Below are 27,490 nucleotides of genomic sequence, written 5' to 3' on the forward strand. Positions count from 1 at the left end.
ACCACTCGAGGGCACCAAAAAACTCACATTTAATAGAAGCAACATAAAAGAAACTTTCTAACTATGTCATCCTTCAGGAAGAGGGCCAGGGGAGGCAGACAGCAGGAGTGAAATCAGTGTCTGGACAGTGTGAAGGTGATCTGTGCTCTGGTGGGAACAGCAGAAGGCCGTGAACTTCGCTGGTGGGTGCCTTTGTTCTGAGTCAAAGCGTTCCTTGGCACACGGAGGAACATCAGGTCCAAAGGCCTCTAGTGACTGAACAGATAACGTGAATTCCATCAAAGCTCAGCTCCGCTCATCCCTGCCTCTCCCCTCCCCCCAAGACGGAGCAGTGAGTGTGACGTTCAGGCAAACATTTTGATGTTCTCTTTCTTTATTAGTTTAATTTGAGGAACCAACTCTGTCCCCACGGAGAAAACCTTAGAATGATCATTTTGAAATGGTAGCCACTAATGGTTTTAGCACTTAAATTCTTATTCACTGCTGCATGTGTCGCTGATTTCCTTACATGCGGCTGCTGGTCCTAATTTCCATTTGCTTCCGCATTGGGCTGTTGGTTGGGTCCGAAGGGCAGAGCCCCGGGCAGGTGCTTTCATGACCTGGAATACAGGGTGTTAGTCTTCACGTTACTATAATGAGAAGTCAGAATCATCACAGTGGATGACTGAAGACCTGTAATGGGGCAACCATAAAGAAACAGAAATGATTTCATATGAAGAAGATGAAAGGGGACTTGATAATGATCTTAAATTATAACCAGTTTTAAGGCTGTCCGTAGTTCTGGCCACTTTCACCTTATGTTGACTTCCTAGCTCCTGGGGTGCCCTAGGGGCTTGTAGAGGACAGTGGGGGAAGCAGGGTGGAGGGGAGGAGCATGTGGCCGGCATTGCCCTACAGAGAGGCATTCCCTAGTGCTGGATGCCGTCTGACTCCGACTGCAGAAAGCTTAGCACTCTTTCTCTGCTCTGGGCTCTACCCGCCAGTTCCAGAAAAATAGGAACCATTCCACTGGCTACCTCCCACTACCGTATGATAAGAACAAGAACACTGGTGTGTAGTGGGTTGAACCAGCAGGGTATTTTTGTTTTTCCCTCCATGGGTATTACTCAGGAGGAAAGCAAAGCCCAGCAAACCAAGATTTTCATTATATTTCACTGGAGATTGTTCCCGAAGTTCTTTAAAGAAGTTCAGTATCCAGGGGCACCTGGGTGGCTCAGGGGGTTAAAGTCTCTGCCTTTAGCTCAGGTCATGATCCCAGAGTCCTGGGATCGAGCCCTGCATCGGGCTCTCTTCTCAGTGGGGGCCTGCTTCCTCCTTTCTCTCTGCCTGCCTTTCTGCCTACTTGTGATCTCTGCCTGTCAAATAAATAAATAAAAATCTTAAAAAAAAAAAAGTGTTCAGTGTCCAGCTGAGTGATGAGGGAGAGCACGCATGCGCCTTCCCTGCAAATTCTTCCTGGTGCCTCCTGCTGGCTCCCCAAGAAAGCTGGTTCTGCTGCCATCTTTCTTCCATTTATCTGACTAACCCTTTTTGGCACTTGCTGTCCTGGAGATATAAAAAGAAAAGTCTTAGTCTTGGACTTCAGGGAGCTTTTAGTATAGCGAAGAGAGAGAAAAAGAAACAGTCATCCCGCAGTGTTATAAACACTAATGGAAGTGGCAGGACAGCTGCGTCTCGTTATGCCAGTGGTGTAGCTCACCACGCTGGGTGGGGGCGGGGTGCCTCCCCGACGGCAGGCTGGTGAATGCGCAGCCACTTGGGGCAGCTGTGGGAGGCCCAGATGCAGATTGCAGGGGCAGCTCGTCTGGGCTGATGAAAAAGATCAGAAGGCGGACATACTCTACAGCGCTTCCCATCCTCCCATCTCCTGCATTCACATCCCTCTGTGATCCCTTCCGACCAGAGTGTGGCCAGACCCGCGACTTCACTTTAACTCCTATAAGTCAGCGAAGACGAGAGGATGTCCCTTCTGGATTGTTACAGAAGAGGGTAATGCCCCTCTTGCCGGGAGTGCCCCTCCTTTGCTGGCTTTGGAGAAGCAGGCTGCATGTCCTGAGCATCCCCCTGGAGAGGGGGACTGGCATGCAGTCGTGGGCAGCTGCTGGCTAGTGGCCAGCAAAAAACTGAGACCCTGAATCTGACAGCCCACAGGAGCCAAACACTGTCAGCGACTACAGGAGTTTGCAGGTCTTCTGATGAGAAGCCAGCCCTTGCTGATGGCTCCGTGGTACACTACTGAGAGACTTGGAAACAGAGGAGCCGCTACCCCATGCCTGGACCCTGATTCCAGGGCTGTGAGAAAATATATGGGTGTTGTTTAAAGCTGCTAATGGGGTAGTGACATCGTTATGCAGCAAGAGATAGCATCTCAGATCACATACACACTCTGTTCCCATGGCACTTTGGAAAATCCTTGGAATGATGGATCATAAACGTCTGATTTCTCTCTCAAAGCCATAGACCATGTCTTATTCCCAAGTTTCCCCATCTGTAAAATAGGATAACAATAATACTTACCACTTAGGGTTGCAAGTTAGCTAATTTAAACAATGTTCTTAACACTGTGCCTTCCTTAGTAAGCGCTCACTGAATCCTACCTCTAAATCTCCAAGACTTAGTACGGCACCTGGTGCATGCTTTATAAATGATCAGTGCATGCATGGCTGGATGCAAGAACTGATGGAGAAGGTCGGCGTGTCGGTGCCTTACGGCAATAGGGCAAGTATCAGAAGCTTGGCCATCATTCCTGAGGGTGAGCCGGAAGGAACCAAAGAGGTATGAGACAGGTGTCAGGGTGACTAAGCACACCCAACCCGGAGCGGGCCCAGTTAAGGTGGCGCTGGTTAGGAGCTGCTTTGTGGTTCTGCCTACCGTGGACACCAGCTTCTCAACTGGAATAGATACGTGACTTTCAATCAGGAGTTCGTTTTTTTTTTTTTTTTTTTTTTTTCAGGTTTTATGAATCCACTCTTCATACTGGGAGCTGTAAACAGTTTACTCACCCACATACAGGCATATCTCGTTTTATGGTGCTTTGCTTTATGGCACTTTGCAGATACTGCTGGGGGTTTTTTGTTTACAAATTGAATGAAGGCTTGTTGACAACGCTGGGTTGAGCAAGTCTACCAGCACTGTTTTTCCAACCACATTTGCTCACGTCATGAGTGCTTAGCGTCACATTTCAGGAATTCTCATGCTATTTCCAATGTTTTCATCATTCTTTCTTTGTTATGGTGGTCTGTGATCAGTGACCATGACTCACCAAAAGCTCAGATGCTGGTCAGCATTTTTTGTTTTTGTTTTTGTTTTTTTAGCAAAAAAGTATTTTTTAATGAAGACATGCATATTATTGTTTTAGACGTAATACTATTGCACACTTAATAGACTATGGTAGAGTGTAAACATAACATTTGTATGCATTTATCTGACTTGCTTTATTGCAATCTTTGCTTTATTGCTGGGGTCTGGAGCCAGACCTGCAATATCTCTGAGGTGTGCCTATTCGAGAAACACAGGAGAATCAGCAGATTCTGCTGTGAGTCTTTAATTCCTCCTTTCTATGGATCTGATAATAATCTTTATACTCCGCTTGCAACTTCTTTCATGCATTATACATTCATGTATTCCACCCACAAACATGTATTGAGGACAACTCTGTGCCAGTCTTTGGGGAATACAGTGGCTCCCAGTCCTAGGGCTCATGAGTGTCACGTCTGGTCAGAATCTCTTCTGTATGTCTTGAGCACCAACCCCCGCCCCAACTCTCCACACCTTGCTTTGTGTTGGGCTGGAATGTTCTACTCTTGTTTTGGGGGTCTTTAGAATTCTTTGCAGTCTGTACCCTTTACTTAAGCACTTCCTTCAAGAAGAGTCTTTATATATTGAGTCTTCATCAATTAAATTCTGGGGAAGTTTCTTCTCCCTCCAGTAAGCTTTCCCCATGGGACTAGGAAAGTGATTTTGCAACTAATAGCCTCTTTAATCTGGATATTCTTTGTGATCTCTTTTCTGATATTTTCTCTGAGGAACTGGGGAGATAAGAAGGCTCTTTGATGGTTAAAAAAGCCTTTATTACTTGGAACATGAGCTTTAAGTGGGTCGTGCATTGCATAATACCCCACACTTACAGACATTATGGAAGGAAGATGGTGGGATACCCTACCAAACTGTGGCGAACAGCTCTAGTTGTGGGATGGGGAGAAGTCATCACCAACAGGAGCATGGGGAGCAGTAAGGAGAGAGCCCAGCACAGGAAATATGACGCATCCGCTGGTGGTCACAGACGACCAGCACCTGACACCTCAGTCTCGCTGTTGCTGGTTTTTTAGCAAAAGCTGTGGATCCACCAAATAGAATTGTAAACAGGGGCAGACTTGCGTTCAAGTTGGTTGTGTGCTTTTTAAAAAACAAACAACAAAATGTGCAGACAACTTACGAAACTACCACACAACCTAAGAAATGGTACGTTATAAATATCGTCACTGAGTAGGATTGTCAGATTTAGCCCCAAACAAGCAACAACAAAATATTCCCTTTTAATTTTAAATTTCAGATAAACAATAAATAAATTTTAGTATAAGTATGTCCCATGCAATAGCTGGGATATAGTTGTATTAAAAACATGATTCATATTTATATTTGAAGTTACCTGACCCCTCCCCATTTTTATCTGGCAATACTGTCTTGCCAATCACAGACCTATGGTGCCTCCTTGATAGATAACCATTGTTTTTAAATTTGGTTTTATCATCCCTTTGCTATAGTTTATATTTTACCATATATATATACACATATATATGTATATATGTATATCCCTAAACAAAATATGGCTTTGCTTATTTTCCAAGTTTACTAAAATATCATATTTCATGTATTCCTTTCCTCTCAACATTCCATGCCTGAAATTCAGTTATATAACTCATTTGTTTTTACTGTTACAGCCATTTTATGAATATACCTCAATTGATTCGTCTCTTCTCCTGTTGAGTTGTGTTCCATTTTTTTGCTAATAGAAATAGTGCTGCCTCAGACATATTGCCTGGTGCTCATGTGGAGAAGCTCTTCTAAGGATATTCCTGGGAGTCAGAGGAGACATGTTGTCTCAGCTACACTAGACATGTCAGAAGTGATTTCCAAAGTGATTATATCACCCGTTGCAAGTGTGTAGGAGACCTCACTGTACTGCTTAAAATGGTCAGGTTTTATATTTGTACCAATTGGTAGGTGTATAAATATCTCATTGTCATTTCACTTTGCTTTTCCTGATTACTAATGAAATTAAGGTACATTTTGTATATTGATTGGCCGTTCATGTTTCCGCTTCTGTGAAAAGCTTTTCATTCCTATTGCTCATTTTCTATTGGGTTCTTTTTGTTTTCTCACTGATTTTTAGGTGTTCTTCATGGATTCTATATACTAATTTTTAGTTAATGATGTGCATGATTAATATGCCCTCTCAGGTTTTGGCTTGTCTTTTTACTCTCTTTACAGCGTCTTTTGATAAAAAGAAATTCATAATTTGAATTTCTGTCATTTACCAATCTTTTCCTTATGGTTTGTATTTTCTGGGTCTTATTTAGAAAATACTTCCTTACCAAAAGTCGAAACTATTTTTCTATATTGACACAAAAGTTTTTCTTTTCACATTTAAATCTTTGTTTCAGCTGGACTTTATTTTGTATATGACGCAAGGGAGGAAGCCAGTATCATTTTTATTCAATATGGATAAACTCTTGGTCGCACACTATTGCACAGTTCACTTCCCACCATCCCCGCTACACCTGCCGACTATGCTAGAGCGCCGGCAGCTCAGTCATCAGATATTCATAGACCCATGTTTGGGCTCACCATCCTTTGCTTTGGTCTATTTGTCCGTCCCTGTGCCAATATCATATTGCTTTATTTAAATAGATTTAGCAATCTTGATATTTGACAGGGCCACCTCATCTTACACACACACACACACACACACACACCTTGTTCTTATTCCTCAAGAGTATCTAAGTATCTTGACTATTCCAGGGCCTTTGCTCTTCCAGGTAAATTTTGGAACCAGATTAATAAGGCCTATGACCAACCATTGAGAAACTGATTTTAATTGCATTGAATTTGGGGAGAGTCGACATAATCATATTGAGTCTCTCTACCTATGAACATGGTGTACCTATTTGTTAGTTTTGGTCTTCTTTATTGTTTTTCAATAAAGTTTTTCTCCATAAAGGTCTTGCCTTTATTTTATTATAGTTTTGATTCTATTGTAATGGTATCTTTAAAAAATTCTATTACTATGATTTTTATGGCTGCTGTATGGAAATGCAATTGGTTTTATATACTTATCCACTTTGCTAAATTATCTTCTCAATTCTAATAATTTGACTATAGATTCTATTGAATATTCTCTTTGGGCATCATATCAATCTGCTAATAATGATTATTTTATTCCTTCTTTTCCAATTTGCATACCTTTTATTTCTTTTTTATATTTTACTCATGCAGCTTGAATAATGTTGACTATAACAATGACATTGGGCATCCTCAGCTTGTTCCTGATTTTAAAGGGAAGGCTTATAAGTTTTACCGGGAAGAATGATATTTGCCATAAGTGGGGTCTTTTTGGCTTTTATCTTGTTGAAATTTACCTTCTTAATTATAATCTTCAGAATTTTTGTCACAAATTAGGTTGCTTTTACTCAGATGTTTTTTCTGCATCTACTGAGATCATCAAATGGTTTTCTTCATCCAATCTGTTAATGCAATGAATTAAATTAATCATCTTTATAATGTTAGCCTAACATTGCATTCCCAGGATAAACCCAATTTAGTATGATGGGTTATCTTTTTCATACTCTGCTGGATTGGTAATTGTTTAGAATAGTTTGAGGGGTTTTTTGTGTGTGTTTTTGTTTGTTTGTTTTTGCAATTTCGCTTATGAGTAAGATTAGCCTGTAATTTTCCTTTCTAGTTCTGTTTTGATTTTAGGATCAGAGTTATACTAATCTCATAAGATGAACTGGAAGAATTTAAGATTGCTACAAGAAGATGTTCAATCAAGTTTCAATTGGCGTACCAAGATTTAAGATATAAACTTCCAAAGTGAGATGATAGGCCAAGATAGTCTTTTCAAAAGACAGATCTAGGAATCAGTTCCTTGACATTAACAATGCCTCATCCTTTCAAGCGTGTCAGTGGCTTGACAGAGGGAGTGTGATGGAAATTTTGAAAGTCGATTTCTTTGGCAAACATGGCTGCTATGAACTAAGACAGCCAAGGAGGGATTCAGTGGTTCCCCTTACCCCTCTGCAACAGGCAGGCCTAGTGGACTTGTGTCTGGCACAAGTCTGAAACACAAAAGGCAACAACAAGGTTGGCTAGCTGCTCTGGTGATGGAGTGAAAGAAAGGCGCTCCTGGGCTTGAGTGAGTCTGCATTCCCCAAATTTGCCTGGGCAAGGAATCCACAAGTGTTCCTTTGGCTCAGTTACAGCCAGATGCACACAAAGAACTGGCACGGGGTCATCTTATATTGTCTCAAATAGAGTTGGCTCAGTTGGAGAAGTAAATAGGTTTCATTACCGCAGAAGCTGGACACTGCTTATTTGGCCATTAAATGGAGGTTAATAAGCAACTCCCAGAATACAGTGCATTCATTTAGATCAAAGGAAATCAGCAGTGATGGGGTAAGAAAATAGGTTTGCCAGAGTTCACATGAAAGCCTTCCATGAGAAAGAATCAGCTTCAAATACCCAGCAGGTCCAGAGAGAGCAAAGCATTCTAATCATAGAACTAGTTAAGTAAGGGCTTTCTGTTCCCTTCCTTCTCTATCTCCCCAAGCTGGAGAGGATCAGAAAACTGGTGAGTGAATGGGGGTCTGTCATTTATTAAAAGTCCACCTTTTTTCCCTCTGCTCTGTGATGCTAGGGCCACCCTCCTGAAAACCACATGCCCGATTTGCCAGCTCTTCCCTGTTGGGCTCTGGCAGTCAAGGAGCTGGATGGGAACTGGGAGGCTGGAGGCGTGGAAGGGGTGCGCTCCTCCCTTCTTCCTTCCTGCCTGGTCCCTGTGAGTGTCCCGTTAGCACAGCTTCTTCACCCCATCAGAGACGATTCCTTCCACAGCAGCAGCCAGTCCCATTTACAGTTTCAACAAGACACGTAAGGCCAGACTCATCATATCCGCCCCTTCATCCTAAGACAGGACTACATCCTCTTCAGACTTTGGGTCCAGCCTCATGAGCTCCCTCCTCTGAGCTCAGGCACACCAGCCTCCAGAGTTTCAGCTCTGTAGGGTCCTTTGTCTGTGGTTTGAAGTTTCAAGAATTTTAACATCTTTCTTTTCTTCCCTCAGCCCCAGGAATGGTAGTTTCTGCTTGAAATTGCTACACTTATGATACCTTAGAATTTTCTTCTTGTCTCATTAGTCTCATCTGGTTAGTGACTTCAATTTAATTAATGATTTTTCACATTAATTTTGTTCTTAATCACTGGCATAATTTCAGTTTCTTGATTGAACCCTGACTTATAAATGGGGGCAGTCGTGGGGGTGGGATGGGGGTTGGGGAGTGATCGGAAAGGTGAGAGAGAAAAAGCGAAGAGGCTGACTCCATTTCTTTTCCCCAAAACAGGTGGTCAGTGTGCCATAGCCCTGAGTTGAGGAAAGAGAAGTCTTAACTTTTAAACTGAAAGCCTATCTTATATTGTACTGGACATTTTAAGTTACTAATTTGAGTTTGGGTTTATGTCTATAGGGTAACACAGGCATTTCTGTGACTCGATAATAACCTTAAAAGTCAAGGGGCTTGCCTGAGTTTTCATCCAACGGCAGAGAAAGCATTACCTTCACTGAGAAGATTTAAAGGGATAGTAGGAGACAGCAGTGTAGTAATGGTCTTGATTACATCCCATGAATCCTGCTCATTTAGCATACTGGTTATAATCTGAGGCTGTAATTGAAATATCTCCTAGATCGTTTCTCGGCCTTTTGGCTAAGATCAAGTGAAATATCTCCTAGAACTCCTAAATAAAACCCTCAAAGCATAGGATTTCTTTCATAGCAAGATTTTTACTGCTGATTATGCTGGCTCTCTATTTCTTTTTTAGTCAGTTTTGGTAACTATATTTTTCTAGGGCTTTTTCCCTTTAAAATGTAAGCTCCCCTGTTATCTTTCTATAAGAGACCAACCTTAAAGGCCCTCGTTGGCAACCCTGTCAGGACCCCTGTCACTCTTGAGAGCTTTCCCTGTATCTTCACTTAATAAACTTCTATCATGTTACTCAAAAAATCAATCAATCAAATGTACATTTTCAAACTTTTTGGCACAAGATTTTTCCATCTTGTATTTCTGTTACATTTGCGATCTTTTGTATTCTTTTTTATTCCTAATACCATGTGTGTCTTCTATTTCTTAGATTTCCTTATTCAGTCTTAGGAGTTTGTCTATTCAGAGATCCAGTCTTTGGCTTTGATGATCATCATTATTATCTCTGATATCTGTTTCTTTAAGGTTGTTATTCCCTTCTTTTTAACTTTCTTTGGGAATATTCTGTTGCCTTTTTCTCCCTTCTTACATTTGATGGCCCTCTTATTAATTTTAAACTTTTCTTCCTTTTCCAAAGAAACATTGAAAGCTGGACATTTTCCTTTATGGGTACTTTGGACAACTCTTCATCCTCCTCTGTTGCAACTTATTTCCCCTTGATCTGAATGAGTTCACCACATACCGTAAAGAGTGTAGTGTCACGCAGTTCTCATTTTTCGTACTTCACGATTTCTTTTAGTTGATATGTTTTTTATTTTTAAGCTCTTTGTTGAAGCATAATATAGAAAATATAAGATATATACATAAAACAAAGAAAAATGCACGTCATACGTGTATGGCTTGAAAAAGTTTCACAAACCGTACACACCCATGTATCCACAGATGAGGATTTCAACACAGAGTTAGAATGAGCACTCTTTTTCATTCAGGTGGAAATTCATATAAAGTTTACCAGATTGAGGTATACAATTCACAGAAGGTTAACCAGATGGACGTGCACTCACAATGTTGTACAACCACCCCCTCTGTCTAGTTCCAGCACATTCTCATTACCTCCAGAGAAAGCCGCAGACCCATTACATAGTCACACCCCCTTCCTCTCTCCTCCCAGCCCCCCACAACCACAATCTGCTTTCTGTCTCTGGATTTTAATTATGCTCTGAAATTTCTAAATGTATAGAGGTTTCAAGGTATAAGTTTTATGGATTTCTAACTTAATTGTGATGCAGTCTTATGATACTGATTCTTTGAAATTTGTTGAGATTTGATATTCGCTTTATGTCCTAATTCATCATCAGTTTTCATAAATGTAATATGTGATCTGGGAAAGGAAGCGTTTTCTCCAGTGGTTGAGCGCAGTGCTCTATATAAGTCCTTCACATCAAACTTGTTAATCATGTTGTTCAAAATCTTTATAACTTTACTGAATATTTTTGGCTGTTTGATCTATCAGTTACTAAGAAATATGCGTTAAATCACTCACTCTAATCAAGGAATTGTCAGTTATTCCTTGAAGTACTGTCAGTTCTGGCTTTCATGGTAGACTTTTCAGATAACACAGAGAGGCACGGATCAAAGCAGAAACTTCAAATGTGCTACATTTGCAAAAAGGCTATCAGCTGTCTCAGTCTTTTCTACCATATTAACCCAATTTGGTCAAAGTCTTCCCAGAACAAGGTAGCCCTACCGTCACTCGTCTCCCACCCCCTCTTTTCCTTCCTTCCATTTTAGAAACGCGTATATTTAAAATCAAAAGAATGGTCAAAGATGATGTTGAATAAAAAATACTGTAGATCCTTGGGATTTCCTTATTTCGTTTCAGCAATAGAGTGACAAACATCCGCAAATTATTGTTTCACTAACCACCGCACAAACTCGTAGCTTGCCGTCGCACACAAGGGTCTGTGTGCAGCCGGTAGTGTTAGATCAGGAGTGGAGCGGGCACTGTTGGCTTCCCCTGTCCGTGTATCCTCCAGGGTTGTGCTGCCCCTTTATCAGGCAGCAGATGATGAATACTGAGTCAGTCCACACTGGGGGATGCCTCTGTCATCCCACAGCTGAATTCACTCTGTTCCTTTGCTACCTTAGGACAGGAGAAAGCACATGTAATGAATGAATCGTTGGGCTGGGTCCAGCCTCTTTATTCCTCATTACCTTCTACACAGAATACAATTGCTAATTGAAATAATTACTGTCTTTACCTGGTAGCTGCAGTCTATTTTGCTTATTAGACAGGCTGACTGATGGGCTTTGAAAAAGCAGCAAAACCTTTCTCTGAGCTTGGATTCATTTCCCTTAGCAGATGATTTCAATAACTTCACATCATTTTTCATCTGGCAAGTCAAGGGAAGCCAAGTTTTGAGAGAAATAAAGCTTGTTTCTTGGAGTGGAACAATGCCAGGGAAGGGGAAACAACTTCATTTTCCACACAGACATGTGGGCCCTTCTAGTTTTTGCACAGAGAGCTGCCTGGATTTGCTCAAATCAACTTGTGGTGCTCATACTAATTGGTTGTTTGAAACGGGCTGGCCAGCTGGCAGCTGTCTGGGACGCTCAAATGGCCCTGGGGGTGCTGATTCATTTCTTTCTCTCAGACTGAATGGCCCATTATTTGAAAGTGAGGATAGAGCCAGTCCGGTTTGCCCCAGCTTGCTGTGGGTGACCTAGGAAGCAGGCCGCTTCTCCGGGGTTTCTCCTGAAATTGGAAGAAGTCGTTTGCACCTTAGGACAATAAACCAGTGCCACATCTGGTCACATTTGAACCTGGAGGTCAAAGACAACCAGGAATCTGCCAGGACAGTGTATAGTGTGAGGAAGAGTTACAATGATACCCTGAGGTGTGTAAACCGGTCCGCTGAAGGAGTTTCCAGTATTTTGGATTTGTTCCTCCCCCCAGGATTAACCTCCTCCTACTCATTTTCCTGAACTGAGAAGCAGTGGCAAAGGAGAGGACCACGGAGCAGGTGATGCCAGCGAGCGTGGTAATTAACACTCTCATATGCATTTACACAGCCACAGGCATCTAGCCAATCAATGAATGCATCTAGATATAGTTACTGAACCTCTGCTATATGCAGGGAAGGTGCTAGGTGCTGTGAGGGAAATAAAATAAAAATCTAAGAAGACCACTGCCCTCAGACTCCTTTTAGTCTAATTAGGAAGCCCAGATATAAACACAAAACATTAAAGAACAACACAAGGGTTCAGAGAGACCAAAGTAATATACATCAAGACAATGCCGAACTCATTCCTCTCAGTAGATCACTTTCTAGCCACCTCCAGAGGTGGGAGTGACTGGAATCTTCAACAGAACTATTCCTGAACTATTACTATTACTATTACTAGTAATGAACATAGGCGACATTACTGAGGGCTTCCTGGAGGTCGAGTATTTGTAAGCACTTTACCCATTATTTTATTTCACTTTTAGAACAATCATTAAAATGTAGCAGAAATCTTTTTGTTTTTAAGATTTTATTTATTTATTTGGCAGAGAGAGATCACAAGTAGGCAGAGAGGCAGGCAGCGAGAGAGGGAGAAGCAGGCTCCCTGCTGAGCAAAGAGCCCGATTCGGGGCTCAATCCCAGGACCCTGGGATCATGACCCGAGCCGAAGGCAGAGGTTTTAACCCACTGAGCCACCAGGCACCCCTAAAATGTAGCAGAAATCTTTTTTTTTTTTTTTTAGATTTTATTTATTTGACAGAAAGAGATCACAAGTAGGCAGAAAGGCAGGCAGAGAGAGAGAGAGAGGAGGAGGCAGGCTCCCTGCCGAGCAGAGAGCCCGATGCGGGACTCAATCCCAGGACCCTGAGATCATGACCTGAGCCGAAGGCAGAGGCTTAAACCACTGAGCCACCCAGGCACCCCAATGTAGCAGAAATCTTAAAGAGTGAAACATGGTTCAGGTTTAACACTAGATGTGACAATAAACACTTTGAACTTCAGTCTTGGCCTAGTTTGTGTCAAAGCCTGGAACTAAGATTCTTCTTTATCGTATAACATGACGCCTGTTGCATCCGAGAAGCTGATTCAAGTCTAGGCCATGATTGTGACATAGACCCGTAAGTATGTGAATAGGAGCATGTACTCCAACGTGCTGGGGCATGTTCCCAGTTGGGACACTGCATTGTAGGGTGTTAAGGGCGGGTGGCAGCCACAAACCCTTGTGAATAGGAAAGTTTCATGAAAGATAAAGCATTTCAAAGACAAGTCAAAAGCTCTATTTACAGATTAGGAACTAAGAGGTTGAAACTTTCACCCTATAAACTTTCAACCCAGTATCTAAAGATTAGATATCCATTATCAAATTAGTATTTTTTAGAGATTTATTTATTTGAGGGAGAGTGTGTGTGAGAGAGCATGAGCAAGAGGTGAGGGGTGCGGGGCTGGGGCAGAGGCAGAGGCGGAAGCTGACTCCCTGCTGAGCAGGGAGTCCAATGTGGTGCGACTCAGGGCTTGATCCCTGGATCCTGGGACCATGACCTGAGCCGAAGACAGACCTTAAACCAAATGAGCCACCCACGAACCCTCCTCACCATTATCATATTAGTCCAACAAAGGAGCAACTTGGATCCAATATGGCTCATTTATACTCCTTGGAAGGCCTCTTTAGAGCTTGACTGGCTGGTGTTCTCAAGAGGCTTCCTCTGGGGTAGTACAGTAAGGAGCAAATAAGGCATAAAACTGAGCACATCGCCCGTTTGCTTCCGACTCTTGTCCTCAAAGGTTAGGACAGGCCCCAGCTCCTCTAGGAAGGCAGGGTTCAGTTCCATGCCCTCCTCTGTCCTTCCATTTATTTCGGTTGTGTTTCTGGGTGTGACTTAATCCCTAGACTCTGTTCCCTAAGGGTAGAGACGTGTCTTACCTATTTTGTATCCCTGGCACTTGGCATAGAGCTTGACACATAGTAGGTGCTCAATCCTATGTTGAACTGAACTGAGGAGGAAAGGTGGGTTGGGTCCCATTTGGGGGTTTTGTTGTCAGGGTCCCCTGGGAGAGCGGGGGTAGGGTAGCGTGGGGCCATACGTGTGTCAAGCGACTGGATGTTTGTTTTCCCCCGGGAGGAGTGTGCTGTGTCACAGATTGCAGCCACCTCTGCCTTCCGTGGACTAACCTCCGTGCTCACTGGGGCCATGCCCTACTCGAGAGAGGGTGGGTAGACCCAGGCCCGGCCCTCTCCCCTGCAGTGGAGGAGGGTAAAAAGGAGCATAGGTGTTACTGACTGAAGTGGATCGCACATGAGGATGGGGAAAGAAAGAAGGAGGGAGGCCAAGTCACAGTGCAAGACGCTGTGGCGGGTGACCACCTGTACAGCAATTATCATCAGGAAGCCAGGTGTGGAAAACTAGAGGGACAGAAGCCCCGAGAACCTGTGGCCCACACGCTGCCAGCAGTTACTAAGAATCACAATGAGAGTAATAAACACTCACAGTGGTGTTGCTCTAAGCTCATTTATTTAATGGGAATAGCCAGGGAAGAAGAGGTCCGGGTCCATGAGAGGGGTCCACGGAATCCTGCTCACATCTGCACCGTTTCAAACATCTCCTCAGGGGAGATCAAGGTTAGAGTGAAGGGGGTGCACGTAACCCTGAGGTGGGCCTTGAAGAATTCTGTGCCCCAAGCCTGACCCAGCAGCCAAGCCTCCAACGGGCAGGGGCTTGGGGACGCTCTCGGCTGCACATCCACATCCCCAGGAGCTCAGGGCAGCTCCTTTGCGGGCACAGTGGCAGGCCCTGGCCCCCTGGAATCTGCCTGTCAGGATTAAGCACCCTGCTGGGGAGAGTATCCATATGGATAGAGCGTGGTGTCTTTAAACATTGTACAAGAGCAGAGGGACAACAAGGTCCAAACGATAATATTTTGAAAAGCCACAGGGAACCTCTGCCGCTGTTGAGTTAGAATTGCTCCTCTTTCATGTGATTAAAGAAGCCCTTGTGGGGGTTTTTTTTCTTCTCCTTAGAGACAGGAGCAGGGTTCCCCCCTCCTACTACAGCACTGAATGATTTCTAAGGTTTCTAAGTACACCGCATTTACATTTACCACTCGTTGGCTCTCTAAATGAAAGGCAGCCTGAAACACATTAATGAGTCTTCTGATTACTGCAGCCCTTGAGAAATTAATTAACGACAATGCAGCACACACTTAACATCCCTCCCACTCCCTGTGACTGGAACGGCACAGAGCGTCACTTTCCTCCCCACCCACCCGAGAGTCACCGCGTCTCTTCAGAGCTGAGGAGCTGCTTCTCCCAGGGAAAGCCAGTCCCTGGATACTTAAGCGGCAGCATATTTCTCATGACCTGGAATCCCCCCGCCTCCGAACCTGGTCCCTTCCTTATACTAACAGCCAACACTTAAATGTTGTTTAATTTGTCAGGGACTGTGTGTGTGTGTGTGTGTGTGTGTACACATTTGCTTATTAAATTTTATGACAATCCTGGGGTAGGGGTTACTATTATCAATCTGACATTTTTCATCTTTTATCTTTACGTGCATGTCTTTCACAAAGGGTGAACTAAAGGTTCCGAGATGGCAGGTAAGTTAAGTCACTTAAGGTCACACTGCTAGTAAGCGGTAGAGCCATGATCTAAACTCAAAGAGATTGGCTCAAAATCCATCCCTTAAGCACTAATCACATCTGCAGCTACCCAGAGGTGTATTTGTTTTTGGGGTTCCTTTGGGGCTTCTTAAATCCAAAATGCGTATGTGCAGATGGTTTCACAGTCCACTTCACTCTCTGTGCTATTTCTCCCTGGAGGGATAGCCTTCATTGACCTTGATTTGCCTCCCCAGGACAGCAGAAGAACCAACACACAGAGCTACCATTTGGGCCTGGGTAAGTTCCAGAGCGATTTCATAGCCTCCAGGCTTCTCACATCTAGGAGACAGGAACTGAACTCTGCACCCAGGCTCTTCGTTTGTTAAGGTGTTTCCTCTTCTCTTCTGGGGAGGGACAAAGGAGGTCTTTACAAGACACATATTGTCTTGTGGATATTCTCTTGTCAATGCTGAAAAGACTGGAAAGAAGTTGGCATGATTATTCCCGTTTTGGAGATGAGGACTGGGAGGCTCCAAGAGGAGTATTAACTAATCTGCTCAGAATCGTGTAGGTTTTTGTTTGTTTGTTTGGCCTGACTCTCTAAAATTGCAAAACTACTGATTTCAAATTGCTGTCCATTCTACCTAAATGCACTGTGTCCCTATGGTTCTGCTGGATCAACTGTTCACCGAGATGGCTATCCTTTCATAATCACTTCTGATTTCAGGGCTACCATAAGAATGAAGCAGACTGGGGCACCTGGGTGGCTCAGTGGATTAAGCCGCTGCCTTCGGCTCAGGTCATGATCTCAGGGTCCTGGGATCGAGCCCCGCATCAGGCTCTCTGCTCCGCAGGGAGCCTGCTTCCTCCTCTCTCTCTGCCTGCCTCTCTGTCTGCTTGTGATCTCTCTCTCTGTCAAATAAATAAATAAAATCTTTAAAAAAAAAAAAAGAATGAGGCAGACTTACACATGAGGGTCCCACACGTCAGGCTCTTGAAAGAAGGGTGCAACTTTGGGGCGCCTCTAAGACGCCCTGAAAGAAAGCTAATCAGAATGACATTCGTGGGCATCCTGATAGCAACCACCTTTAGCTTGTAAGAGAAGCAGCAAAGACTCAGGAGGCCACCCAAAAAAGCAACTTTGGTTGAATATATTTATTTAAGATTTTATTAATTTGGCCGCCTGGGTGGCTCAATCATTGAGCATCTGCTTTCGGTGCAGGTCATGATCCTGGAGCCCTGGGATCAAGCCCCGCATCCGGCTCCCTGCTCAGTCGGAGGAAGCCTGCTTCTCCCTCTCCCACTTCCCCTGCTTGTACTCCTTCTCTCGCTGTCTTTCTCTGTCCGATAAATAATTTTATTTATTTGAGAGAGAGAGAGAGAGCACAGTTTGGGGGTGGGAGGCAGAGGGAGAGGGAGAAGCAGATTCCCCGTTGAGCAGTAAACCCAATGCAGGGCTCAATCCCAGGACTCCAGGTTCATGACCTGAGCCAAAAGCAGATGCTTAACCCGCTGGGCCACCCAGGTGCCCTGAACAATATTTCTAAGTAAGAGAGAAAACAGTCTTATAAGAAAGAAGTTTGCATGTGAGCAAAGCACCTTCCAGGCAACATACAGCTTCAAAAACATTCTTTCCTCCACACTGAGCCCCGAGGGTCTGGGGGTGCCCTCCAATACAGCAGCATGGAACATGAGCTCTTAGAGGTTAGGGACGTGAGTGTTTGGACTGAGATTAGACCCAAGCTCCAGCCTCAATGTCATGTCCTAAGTATGTGAGCTTAGGCCAGTTAGGTCATCCTTCAGCTTCAGGTGACTGCTTCATCACCTATAAAATGGGAGAATCATTGTACCCATGTCAAAGGACGCTTGTGACCACTAATTGAGATGGTGCATATAAGAAGTGCACGAGGTGTACAAAGTGCTTGATTACACGCATAGTAAGCACTTTGTAACAGCAGCTGTTTTCAGTGTCCACCATGCCCTTTGCCAGATTCTGCCTTCTACCGAGCACCTGCTGTTCCCTCTGACATGCTCTCCATTCAGGACTCCCTGCTCTCAGGCCACCCCACCCAGAGCCGCTCAGATCCTCCCGCCTTGCTTTATGCTCTCCGTGCCACAGATCACGGACAGATGCTGTATCCTCCCCTAACATGTTTATCTGTCCCTTGTCCGTCTCTTCCATAAGAATGCCGGCCCCATGATGAAGGCAACTGGGTTCACTACTGAGGTCCCTCTGCTGAGAGCAGCATCTCCCTCGTGGAGGGGACCAAGGGCGTGATGAAGGCAGGTGAGTACGACGCAGCTCTTCTGAATCCTTTGTGATTCTCTACTATGGTGCAACTTAAAACCCGACGTCAGGCCCCAAAGCGGTGGTGTATATCAGGGACCAGCCTCCAGCAGAATGCCTGAGAAAGCCTGGCCCACGGAGGCCCTGAGCTGTGCTCCAGTGAGCCCCGCAGGCCTGAAGTGTGAAGCAATCACCCAGGTAGCCTGGAGGGGATGGGGACTGGCTTAGCTGTACTCTTTGCTCGGAGAGTTATAGCCAGGAGTGACTGCCCTGGGAGCTCCCTTCCCTGGTATGCATCCCGTCCTTCTCCCGCCCACCCTCCCTCCCGGAATCCTTCCTGGCTGCTGCAACGTCCCTAAGGACAGACAGAATGTCTTAAAAGTCACCTGTAGCAACAGGTAGTTTGCTCCTTTTAAACTCACGGGTTATTTTTTAATGGCAGCATGTGGCTCAGATCCCGTGATTTTCAATAAGTAAAAAGCAGAAGTGGGTTCTGCTTCTGGCTCTACCTGGCTGTGACTGGGGGGCAGCGACCTGTGCTCCTGATGTCAGGGTCCCATGGCTGGCACCTGGAGGGAAGAGGTAAGAGCGGCCTCCCTCCAGCTGCCGTCTGGGGAAGACCAGAGGAACCGAGGGCCGGCAAGCATTAAACATGAGGTTTCCCCCTCCCACTAAGATCCAGGTTAGAGCAAACTGGACCTAACAAGGCACCTCAGAACCACTAGTGGAGACGAACTGAGAGCCTCCTCAAAAGGGCATGGAGGTTTCCTAAAGCGCAAGCCTTGTAAATTCTAAGCACTTTAATTTACAATAAATACATTGTAAAGAGATTGCAATAAACAGATGTGTTTCCCAAGCCTACACAGAGCTGAGACCTCAAATGAGGGAAGAATAAATTAAATAAAATAACAAAGCAAAAAGGAGAGCATGCTCCACGAACTCCAAGTTGACCTTATAATGCCCATACTTTGTCTTAGAATTGAGTTTCTCTGGACGTGCAGCAGTGAGATTGGCAACATAAGGATTCTAGAAGTTGTCTTCGGTCCTTAACTGTGAGTTATTGTCTGTGCCGTAGACAGTTTTTCCATGTTAATGTATATGCTCTATAATGAAACTATATACAGTAACTACTGGATAGGGCATATGAATCAATGCAATCATTAAGAACACTATTACCCTGGGCTCCTGGGTGGTGCGGTCAGTTAATGGTCTTACTTGTCATTTGGCTCAGGTTGTGATCGCAGGGTCATGGCATCCAGCCTGGCATTGAGCTCCACACTCAGTGCAGAGTCTGCTTGAGACTCTCTTTCCCTCTGCCTTTCCCCCAGTTCTCTCTCTCTCTCTCTCTTTAAAATTAATTAATTAATTAAAAAAATAACTATATTACCCTGCATCATGCAGGGAGAACGCAGACTGTCGTGCTGATGTGCGATGGCCCAGCAGGGTGCTGTGCAAGTGTTTTCCCCTAGTCCGTTCCTGTCACATCACACGCCTGTGGCCCACCAGGCAAAGCCAGCTGAATTTCTTGGGCAGTGTTCAGGTCTCTGTGCGTGGGCTGCTTCTTCGTTTTCTTTCCCTGATTTATTGTAGCCCCAACTTGGAGCATTTCCTCAATAAACATAGCTCTTATTGAAGAAAACATCTATTTGGGATTTCCTGGGCAAGACCGTGCCAGAGGAGTGGTCTTTCTTTAGATGGCTACACTCGTATGGACAAATAATGCAGAAATTAGGATCATTGTGGAAAATTAGAATGCTGGGAATCTGTTGTCCTGGCCATCTCCCTGGAGCTTGAAGAATGAGATTCACGGCCCAGATGCTGGTTCCCAGCAGACTGGACAGGCAGACATCCGTGACCATGAGGACAGAAGCCTGACAAGCAGGTGTAAGAGTATCTGGAGGAGCTTCAGGTTGTAACTTTCATTCCCAAAACATCTGCAGGTGGGGGGAAGCTCTCCTACCCTCCTTGCTCCATCTCCTTCCCCACAGAGGAAATAGGGGCTCCTGCTTTGTGCCCCCACTGAATCTGATAGTTTACTTCTGACACGTCACCTGTAACATTTTGTACTGATTTCCACCCCTACCCCATCTAAAGTCCTCCCGAGGACCCGCAGGGTGCGCTGAGCCCGGTGCAGGGGCTGAAGCAAAGTACTCATAAAAGCTCGTTCCCGTATTTGTCTGCGGACCCTTCCCTCCTCCTGAGGAGGGTGGCCAAGAGTATTTATATGCACGGGATAGCCTCTGCCTTACAGCAAAATGCCTTGGCAAAATGCCAAGAAATGCAAGCTAGAAGGCCAGGTGTATGAAGAAATCTGACATGGTCACTTAAATCAGAAATCCTCACAGAAATTTCCTTATCCAATCCCAAGGGTAAGGATGGCTCAAGTAGCCGGGGTTCTCTTTAGCCTGAACAATGGAGTGTTGGCTCCTCTCCTACAAGGCCCTCCGTGGAATCCTTGGAGACAGAAATTTAGTTCCCCATCTCAGCTGATTGATAACAAGTTCACCTCTGATGCTGATTTAAAGTCTGTAAAGTGGGGGGCACCTGGGTGGCTCAGTCAGTGAACGTCTGCCTTTGGCTCAGGTCATGATCCCAGGGTCCTGGGATGGAGCCCCATGCGGGAAGTGGGAAGCCTGCTTCTCCCTCTCCCACTCCCCCTGCTTGTGCTCTCACTGTCACTCTCTTTCTGTCTCTCTCTGTCAAATAAATAAAATCTTCAAAAAAAAACACAAAAGTCCCTCAGGACCCAAATTATCTTTGGTGGCTAACCCTGTAAGGATGGTCCTCTCAAGTGTTGCAAGCTTCTGGCCTCCTGGGGATTCCGTGATTGAGGAATGTATGCTAATGGTGGCAGAAAAAGGAATGGTCTTGCAGAAGGAAGACAAGGAAGCTTGGAGCATGAGTAGCTGCTGGATTTCTTTTGTCATTGGACTTCTTGGCGGGTCAGCCTCAGGGCCTGTGAAGGCTGTTCTGTTGTTAGATCAGAGGTCCTGCATTTGAACCAAGGGGATAGTAGGAGAAGGAAAGGCCTTGCCCAGAGGCACTGAAGGCAAGACAGAATGCTCCAAAAAGCCCCTGCCTTCCCTACACCTGAAGCCAGGATCCAGGGTCCCTGTCTAATGGCTCCGAGACATGGATGTTGTTACTTCTCACTGAGGAGTTGCCTGCCTGCAAAGAGAGGGCTGTGTATGGGGGGAATCCCATCCACCCTCTGAGCCAGGTCCAGGCCCTCCCTGGAGACAGCTCATGGCCCGCAGAGCTCGGGGAATTCCTCCCTAACAACACGTCAACTGCGTCCTCCTCACCTGGGATTTTGGCAACATGGATGTTTTTTTAAAGGGTAGGTTGAGGGGCGCCTGGGTGGCTCAGTGGATTAAGCCGCTGCCTTCGGCTCAGGTCATGATCTCAGGGTCCTGGGATCGAGCCCCGCATCGGGCTCTCTGCTCTGCAGGGAGCCTGCTTCCTCCTCTCTCTCTGCCTGCCTCTCTGCCTACTTGTGACCTCTCTCTCTGTCAAATAAATAAATAAAATCTTTAAAAAAAAAATAAAAAAATAAAGGGTAGGTTGATTTCTTGGCAAACAAAAGGGCATTCGGGCTCCAGGACCCTGGATGGGCCCCACAAGTCTCCTCCTATGCCCAGAGCCGGGCCACCTCCCAGGCATCATCCTCACTCCTGGGCCCCGTGGGAAGGCTCCCCGCACCGCTCAGGACAACAGCGCTGCCTCCCGCCTGAGCGGGATGGGTAGAACGCCGCAGGCAAGGGTGCTCTGTGGGAACAGAAGGCCCGGGCATGTGCTCGGGGCAGAAGCTCCAGGGTGGCCCGTGAGGAAGCCGCCAGGGCCCTGGGTGTGCAGTCAGGGGAGGCTGGTAGGCTGCGCGCTCGCTGCCAGCCAAGAAACACAGAATGTTCCTTCACAGTACAGCAGGTCCCTCTGGGCGGGGGAGCCCTGGAAAAGCCAGCCAGAGCCATGCCTTGGCCACTTGGAAGGCCACAAGCCATCAGTGTTTGTTGAGATGCCCCTCTGTGAGGCCGAGAAGGCTGGCCCCATTGCCTCCCTGCCCTCGGCTCCTCTCCACTCCCCACCCCCGCAGACTGGGATCTCCTCTCTGCCTCCTACCTGTTACTTAAGAAGGTACAACCTTTAGGAGTCTCTCTTGGGACTGGCCAGGAGGAGAAAGGCCTATTTTAAAGAGCACATGAAGCTTTGGAGCATTTATTAAAGTCATCTGGCCAGTGTCCTGTCAGGTGTTAAGGTTTCTGTCCTGCAGAAAGGAAGAAACACATCTGTGGAGTGTGTAGGATTGCTCGGGCAGAGAGCCTGCTGCCACAGTACCGTTAACCTCCCCGTCACCATCATCATCACCAAAAAGCATCTTCCAAGCCCTTGATTGCCATGACAACCAATAAGGAGGGAGGCTCCGGTGGGACATAGTTGAACTTAAAGGGAGGAGACCTGGATTCTCATCCCAGCCCTGCCCCCTCTGCCTGTGAGCATGGCATGGGTTCCCTTGCCCCTCTCAAATTCTTCCGTAGGCCTCCACATTTCCCCAGCCTGTGCCCACTGCAGACATGGCTAATCAATCACCATCCCACAGAACCTCAGAACATAGGCTTAGAAACCTCGACAGAACTCCCAACAGCCATTGCTCACGGACTTGTTGAAGAGCAGTCAGGATGAAACCGATTTGCCTTCGCTGCCCTGTTGGAATTTATAACCTGGGAATGGAATTCTGCACTAAAAACAGGCCAGGTCCCTCAGAAACAAACAAAAACAAAACCCAGCCTTATCAATAAAGCAATAAATTTACCTGAACACGGCCAAGTGAATGATACTTAGTTTCTAGGCAAAGATAACTTTACTGAATTGTTTTATCCGGGTAGACCCAGGGCTAAAGATATTGAAGCATGCCCCAAATCAGAAATGCTCCTCTTTATTGCACAGCGGAGGAAATGAAAGCCTGTGGTTGTGACTTCCCTGGCCCCCCCAGCCTGACAGTGGCCCTGTCAAAAACCCAACTGTCCTGGTTTCCAGCCCAACGGTCTCTCTATCTACTGACTACGTTGTCTTGTGTGGCACACACACACACACACACACACACACACACAACTACTTCAGGTACAGGCAGCTAATGGTTCTCAATAGTGTTTGTGGTGAAAATTAATGAAGCAGTGGCCCCTCCTTGAGACCATAAAAAAAAAAAATTTCCCAACCCTGCATAACTGAACGGTGAGTCAGAACTCCTTCCTTTTATTGTAACTCCGCCATTCCCTGTTTGCATACGTGGGGGGAGTCACGTAACCCATTTTCATCCTTGGTTTTCTTGCCTGTACAATGGACAGCAGTCACGCTGCCTGTACTTGCCTCAGCAGGATGGAGAAGCTAAAAGCAAGAGATGGGGCACAGCCAGTTAAGCAGCAGTTAGCATGAGAGGAGTGACGAGCAGTCAGGCTGTCATCCTGGTTGACGGCAACATTTGGCAAAGGCCCCGGCGTGTGGGATAAATACACCGCAGCCCAGGATGGCTCAGGTGATTCCAGCTGGGGTCGGGCAGGCTTCAGAAGCCATCTTTATTTGGATGAGCGTGTCAGGAAAACGGAAAATCCAGAGGGGTGTACCAAATGACGAAGGATGGTTCAGATCATCAGCGGGAGACCCAAGAGGTCCTTCCCTCCTCTCTCTGCTGCAGATGTCTGGAGGAGGGCTCTGACAGCAGGGCGAAGGCTCAGGATGGAGGCCCGACATGCATGCTTAATGAGTGTTACCTGGGGAGCAGCTGAACGCGGAAGGACCAGCGTGTAACAGAGTAGCACACAGAGAGTCACCCAAACACACCTCCTCCGGGTTGCATTTATCAGGGTGCCGCACTGGGGGTTACTGACATCTAAAGAGCCTGTCTTGCAAGCACCTGCCCACCACACCAAAGCCTCTGCCGTAGGAAGTAGTGTGTTTGCACAAAATATCTTCCTAGGACATGAATTAAACATGTGTTTCTCCCAAATCTGGCAATTTGCTGCACTCCTGCAACGGGTTGAACCTGCTTTGTTCTTTTGCTTGGACTGAAAGGAGACCTGAGAGCAGAAGGCATTTTAGGGGGAAAGAAAAGGTTCTCTAGATTGGCCACTAGATGGCACCAGAGTCCTACCAATGAGACTGAGGATGGCCCAAGGCCCTTTTAAGGAATTTCTGAAAGGAATTTTTAGCTTCCAAGAACTTCAAAGCAGGAAGGGACGTTAGAGGTCATCTAGTCTGACCCTATCATTTTAAGGCCAGGTATGAGGAGCTCAGAGAGATAAAAGATCTTGCTTGGTGTAAACAGCCAGTTAGTGCAAATCTGGGCTGAGAAATCAGATCTCCTGCCTCTGGATGGATCTCATTCAGTCAAATCACAATGTTTTCTTTTCTCTACTTATGCCGTCCTGGATTTTTTAGCCACTGGTGAACCAGGAAGACATTTCAGCATTGAAGATTAAACACAGGAGGAGCAGGAAGTGGAGTTGCTAGGTCTCTTCCCAGTGGTGTGAACAGGCCTCTCAGATGCCCCCAGGGCCTGGGTCACAGGTACGGAGAATTCTTCTGTGGTCCTGCCCACACAGGCTCACGGTCTGGGGATGTTGTCGTCCTGCCCTGGTCAGATCATGAGAGTCGAAGGCAGGTGGGAACCAGCCTGGAGACCTCAATTCTTGCTAAATTCTGCTCACCACTTGCCAGACTCGGGTCACTGTTCCCAAACCTTGGTTTCCTGGCACTTAAGCAACATGGCAAAGGGAGGGTAAACCTCACCATCAGGTTTCCGTCCAAGGCTATGGGGATCCAGAAAGCGAAGCTGTCATCGTATTTTCTCCGTATGTTCTTTATTACTTCACATAAGCCCTACCATGTTCCAGAAAGGAATTAAAGCATAATGAACAATAGAACATTTCACGGACGCCAAGACATAGTCGATGTTAATGACGATTCGTTCAACAAAAATCAATCCAAAAATACTTATTGGATGCCAAGTTTGTTTTTATATATAAAATCTACTTTATATGCCATTCCATCCAGCAGAAATCACATTTATTGGGCACATCTGTGCTTTTGCTTCTAAATAGTAATGCATAGTTATAATAAATGGGGCACTGCACTCACGGAGAGGCTCAGAATGCAGGATCTGCCCTGGTGTGAACTTTTCTGCCACTTCTGCACTGTGTCACATGGTGAATCATGTAACCTCACTAATCCCTACACTTCTCATCTCTAAAATTGGAATCATATTTTGATCTAAATTATCTTATAATGATAGAGAGTGCCTCCTAGCATCCCGATCTCGTTTTCTAAAAACCGTTCTCCAATAAAAGGAGTCAGGGCTCCTTTGGAAGAGTGGTTGGTTGTAGGACTGAGGTAGGGAAAATCCAGTGTGAGTCTGGAGCACTTTGGTGTGCCAGAAGGTAAGGAAGTGTCGGCCAAAGGACAACAGCATGTCAAAAGGGCATAGGAGCTAGCGTGAAAGAGCTTCCAGCAGCCAGAGCTGGAACAAACTGAGCCGCAAAATAAACAATGCTAGTGCTGGATTATAACTCATAGAATGAAGTAACTACGAGTCAGCCCAGATCGGAATAGAGAGATGAACAAATCACTAAATGGGGAAGGGACACATCTTCTTTGCAGAAAAATTACAACTGGTAAGTGAAGGAATGAGGGACTTATGACATATGACTTTGAAACCCCACAGGCAAGTCCCATAGATGGGTGTTCAAATTACGTGCAGACGTTTGAAGGGAATCATGTTATTTGAATAGTCTCCAAGATTCTCTGCCAAGACACTTATCCATTACAAGGAGGAAACAATGGCTTTACAGTGGAGAAATCCAGGCGACATCACCTTTCCCAAAGGATCGTGGTCAGCATTACTAGTGATGACGCACCAGCATCCCGTGCCCCCTGATATGAGCAACCGAGGACACATCGCTTCTAAGGCATTCTTGATAAAAACCCCTAATGTCAGACTAATCATAAGAAAACATCAAGTAAATGCAATCTGAAAGACACTCTGCAAAAATAACTCACCAGTCCTCTCTGAAGTGTCAAGGTCATGGGAGACGAAGGCAGACCGAGGAGCTGTCACAGACAGGAGCAGCCTGAAGAGACAGGCCAACTGAATGCTCTGTGGATCTTGGATTAGAGCCTGAAACAGAAAAAGGACATTCATGATCCAGGCAGAGAGGACAGCATGAGGAAAGGCCACGGGCTAGACAAGACATGGACCCTTCAACCTCTGGTTGGAGGGGGTCTCGATCAGCCTCTGTTACCCTATGCTGTACAAATATTATTATTTTTTTTTACATGTGCCACTATGACCAGGAAGTTTGGCAGCACTGAGGTTGAGGACCAGATAGTGGTGAACATTCCCCTCCCCTCCTGCTTCCACCATGCACCCTGGCCAAGGGCCAAGAGCAGACTCTGAAATCAAGCTGGGGCTGGTGTGCTCCGGGCAGACCCCTCAAACTCCTCACACCCACACCTTCTGGGCCTGCTTTCATTTGGGGGAGACAATACAGAAGTTGCTTAAATATACAGCAGGAAAGGCTTTGGGATACAGCACATCTGTGTTTAAATTGTCCTCAGTTTCATGATCTTGCATACCTTAACCTCTTCGATCCTTGATGTCTTCATCTGTAAAATGAATGTTAATAATCACACTTGCCTCTGGGGGCTGTTCACTGGAAGGATTGAAAGGGATGGGGGAGGCTCAATTAATAGGTTGTTTGCCTCTTTCTATACCTGTGTCTTTGATGGTATTGGCAATAATGGCAGGTTACCCTGGAGACATTAGGCTTCTGTTTATTTTATTTATTTTTTTAAGATTTTATAGATTTATTTGACAGAAAGAGAAGACAACACAAGCAGGGGAAGTGGGAGAGGGAGAGGCAGGCCTCCCTCTGAGCAGGGAGCCCCATGCTGGGCTCAATCCCAGGACCCTGGGATCATGACCTGAGCTGAAGGCAGATGCTTAACAACTGAGCCACCCAGGCGTCCCTAGGCTTCTGTTTAAAGAGAGACTACCGGGGCGCCTGGGTGACTCAGTGGGTTAAGCCGCTGCCTTCGGCTCAGGTCATGATCTCAGGGTCTTGGGATCGAGTCCCGCGTTGGGCTCTCTGCTCGGCGGCGAGCCTGCTTCCCTCTCTCTCTCTCTCTCTCTCTCTGCCTGCCTCTCTGTCTACTTTTGGTCTCTCTCTGTCAAATAAATAATTTTTTTTTTAAATCTTTAAAAAAAAAAAGTCTTTCTGTAAGAGAGACTACCACCTGGCTGTCTGGAGTAGCTCAGTCTGTTTTGGTTGAACTACATCACTAAAAACACCACAAGTGACCTCTTTTATATAGAGAGTAGGTAATGAACATTAAAAGCTAAACACTGATTTAAGGAGAACTGAAACCCGAAACAGATCAGAGGTCAGGACTCAGATCTTGGGAGTGAAGGAACACAAGCAGAGTAAAGATGGGATGAGACACGTACTGACTGTTTCTGTTCTACATACATCCTCCCCTACTTTCCTAGTAATGAGCTCAAGGTGTATGCATGGTGCCAACACACCAGCCAAAAGACTACATTTCCCAGCTTCCCTTGCAGACGGTGATATCCACATGACTGA

The 27,490-nt window shown here is 45.7% G+C and overlaps 1 long non-coding RNA gene across 1 annotated transcript; it reads right to left on the bottom strand.

Annotated features, from left to right (window-relative positions):
* Nucleotides 1-168: 168 nt before the first annotated feature.
* LOC123937204 lies at nt 169-25,979 on the bottom strand. The gene is made up of 3 exons (XR_006817436.1): nt 25,908-25,979; nt 509-672; nt 169-255 (listed from the first exon to the last, which is right to left on the bottom strand). It is a non-coding gene; the product is annotated as an uncharacterized LOC123937204 (long non-coding RNA).
* Nucleotides 25,980-27,490: the final 1,511 nt, after the last annotated feature.

Source organism: Meles meles, chromosome 1 (genome assembly GCF_922984935.1).
Source record: "Meles meles chromosome 1, mMelMel3.1 paternal haplotype, whole genome shotgun sequence".
Lineage (NCBI taxonomy): Eukaryota > Metazoa > Chordata > Mammalia > Carnivora > Mustelidae > Meles > Meles meles.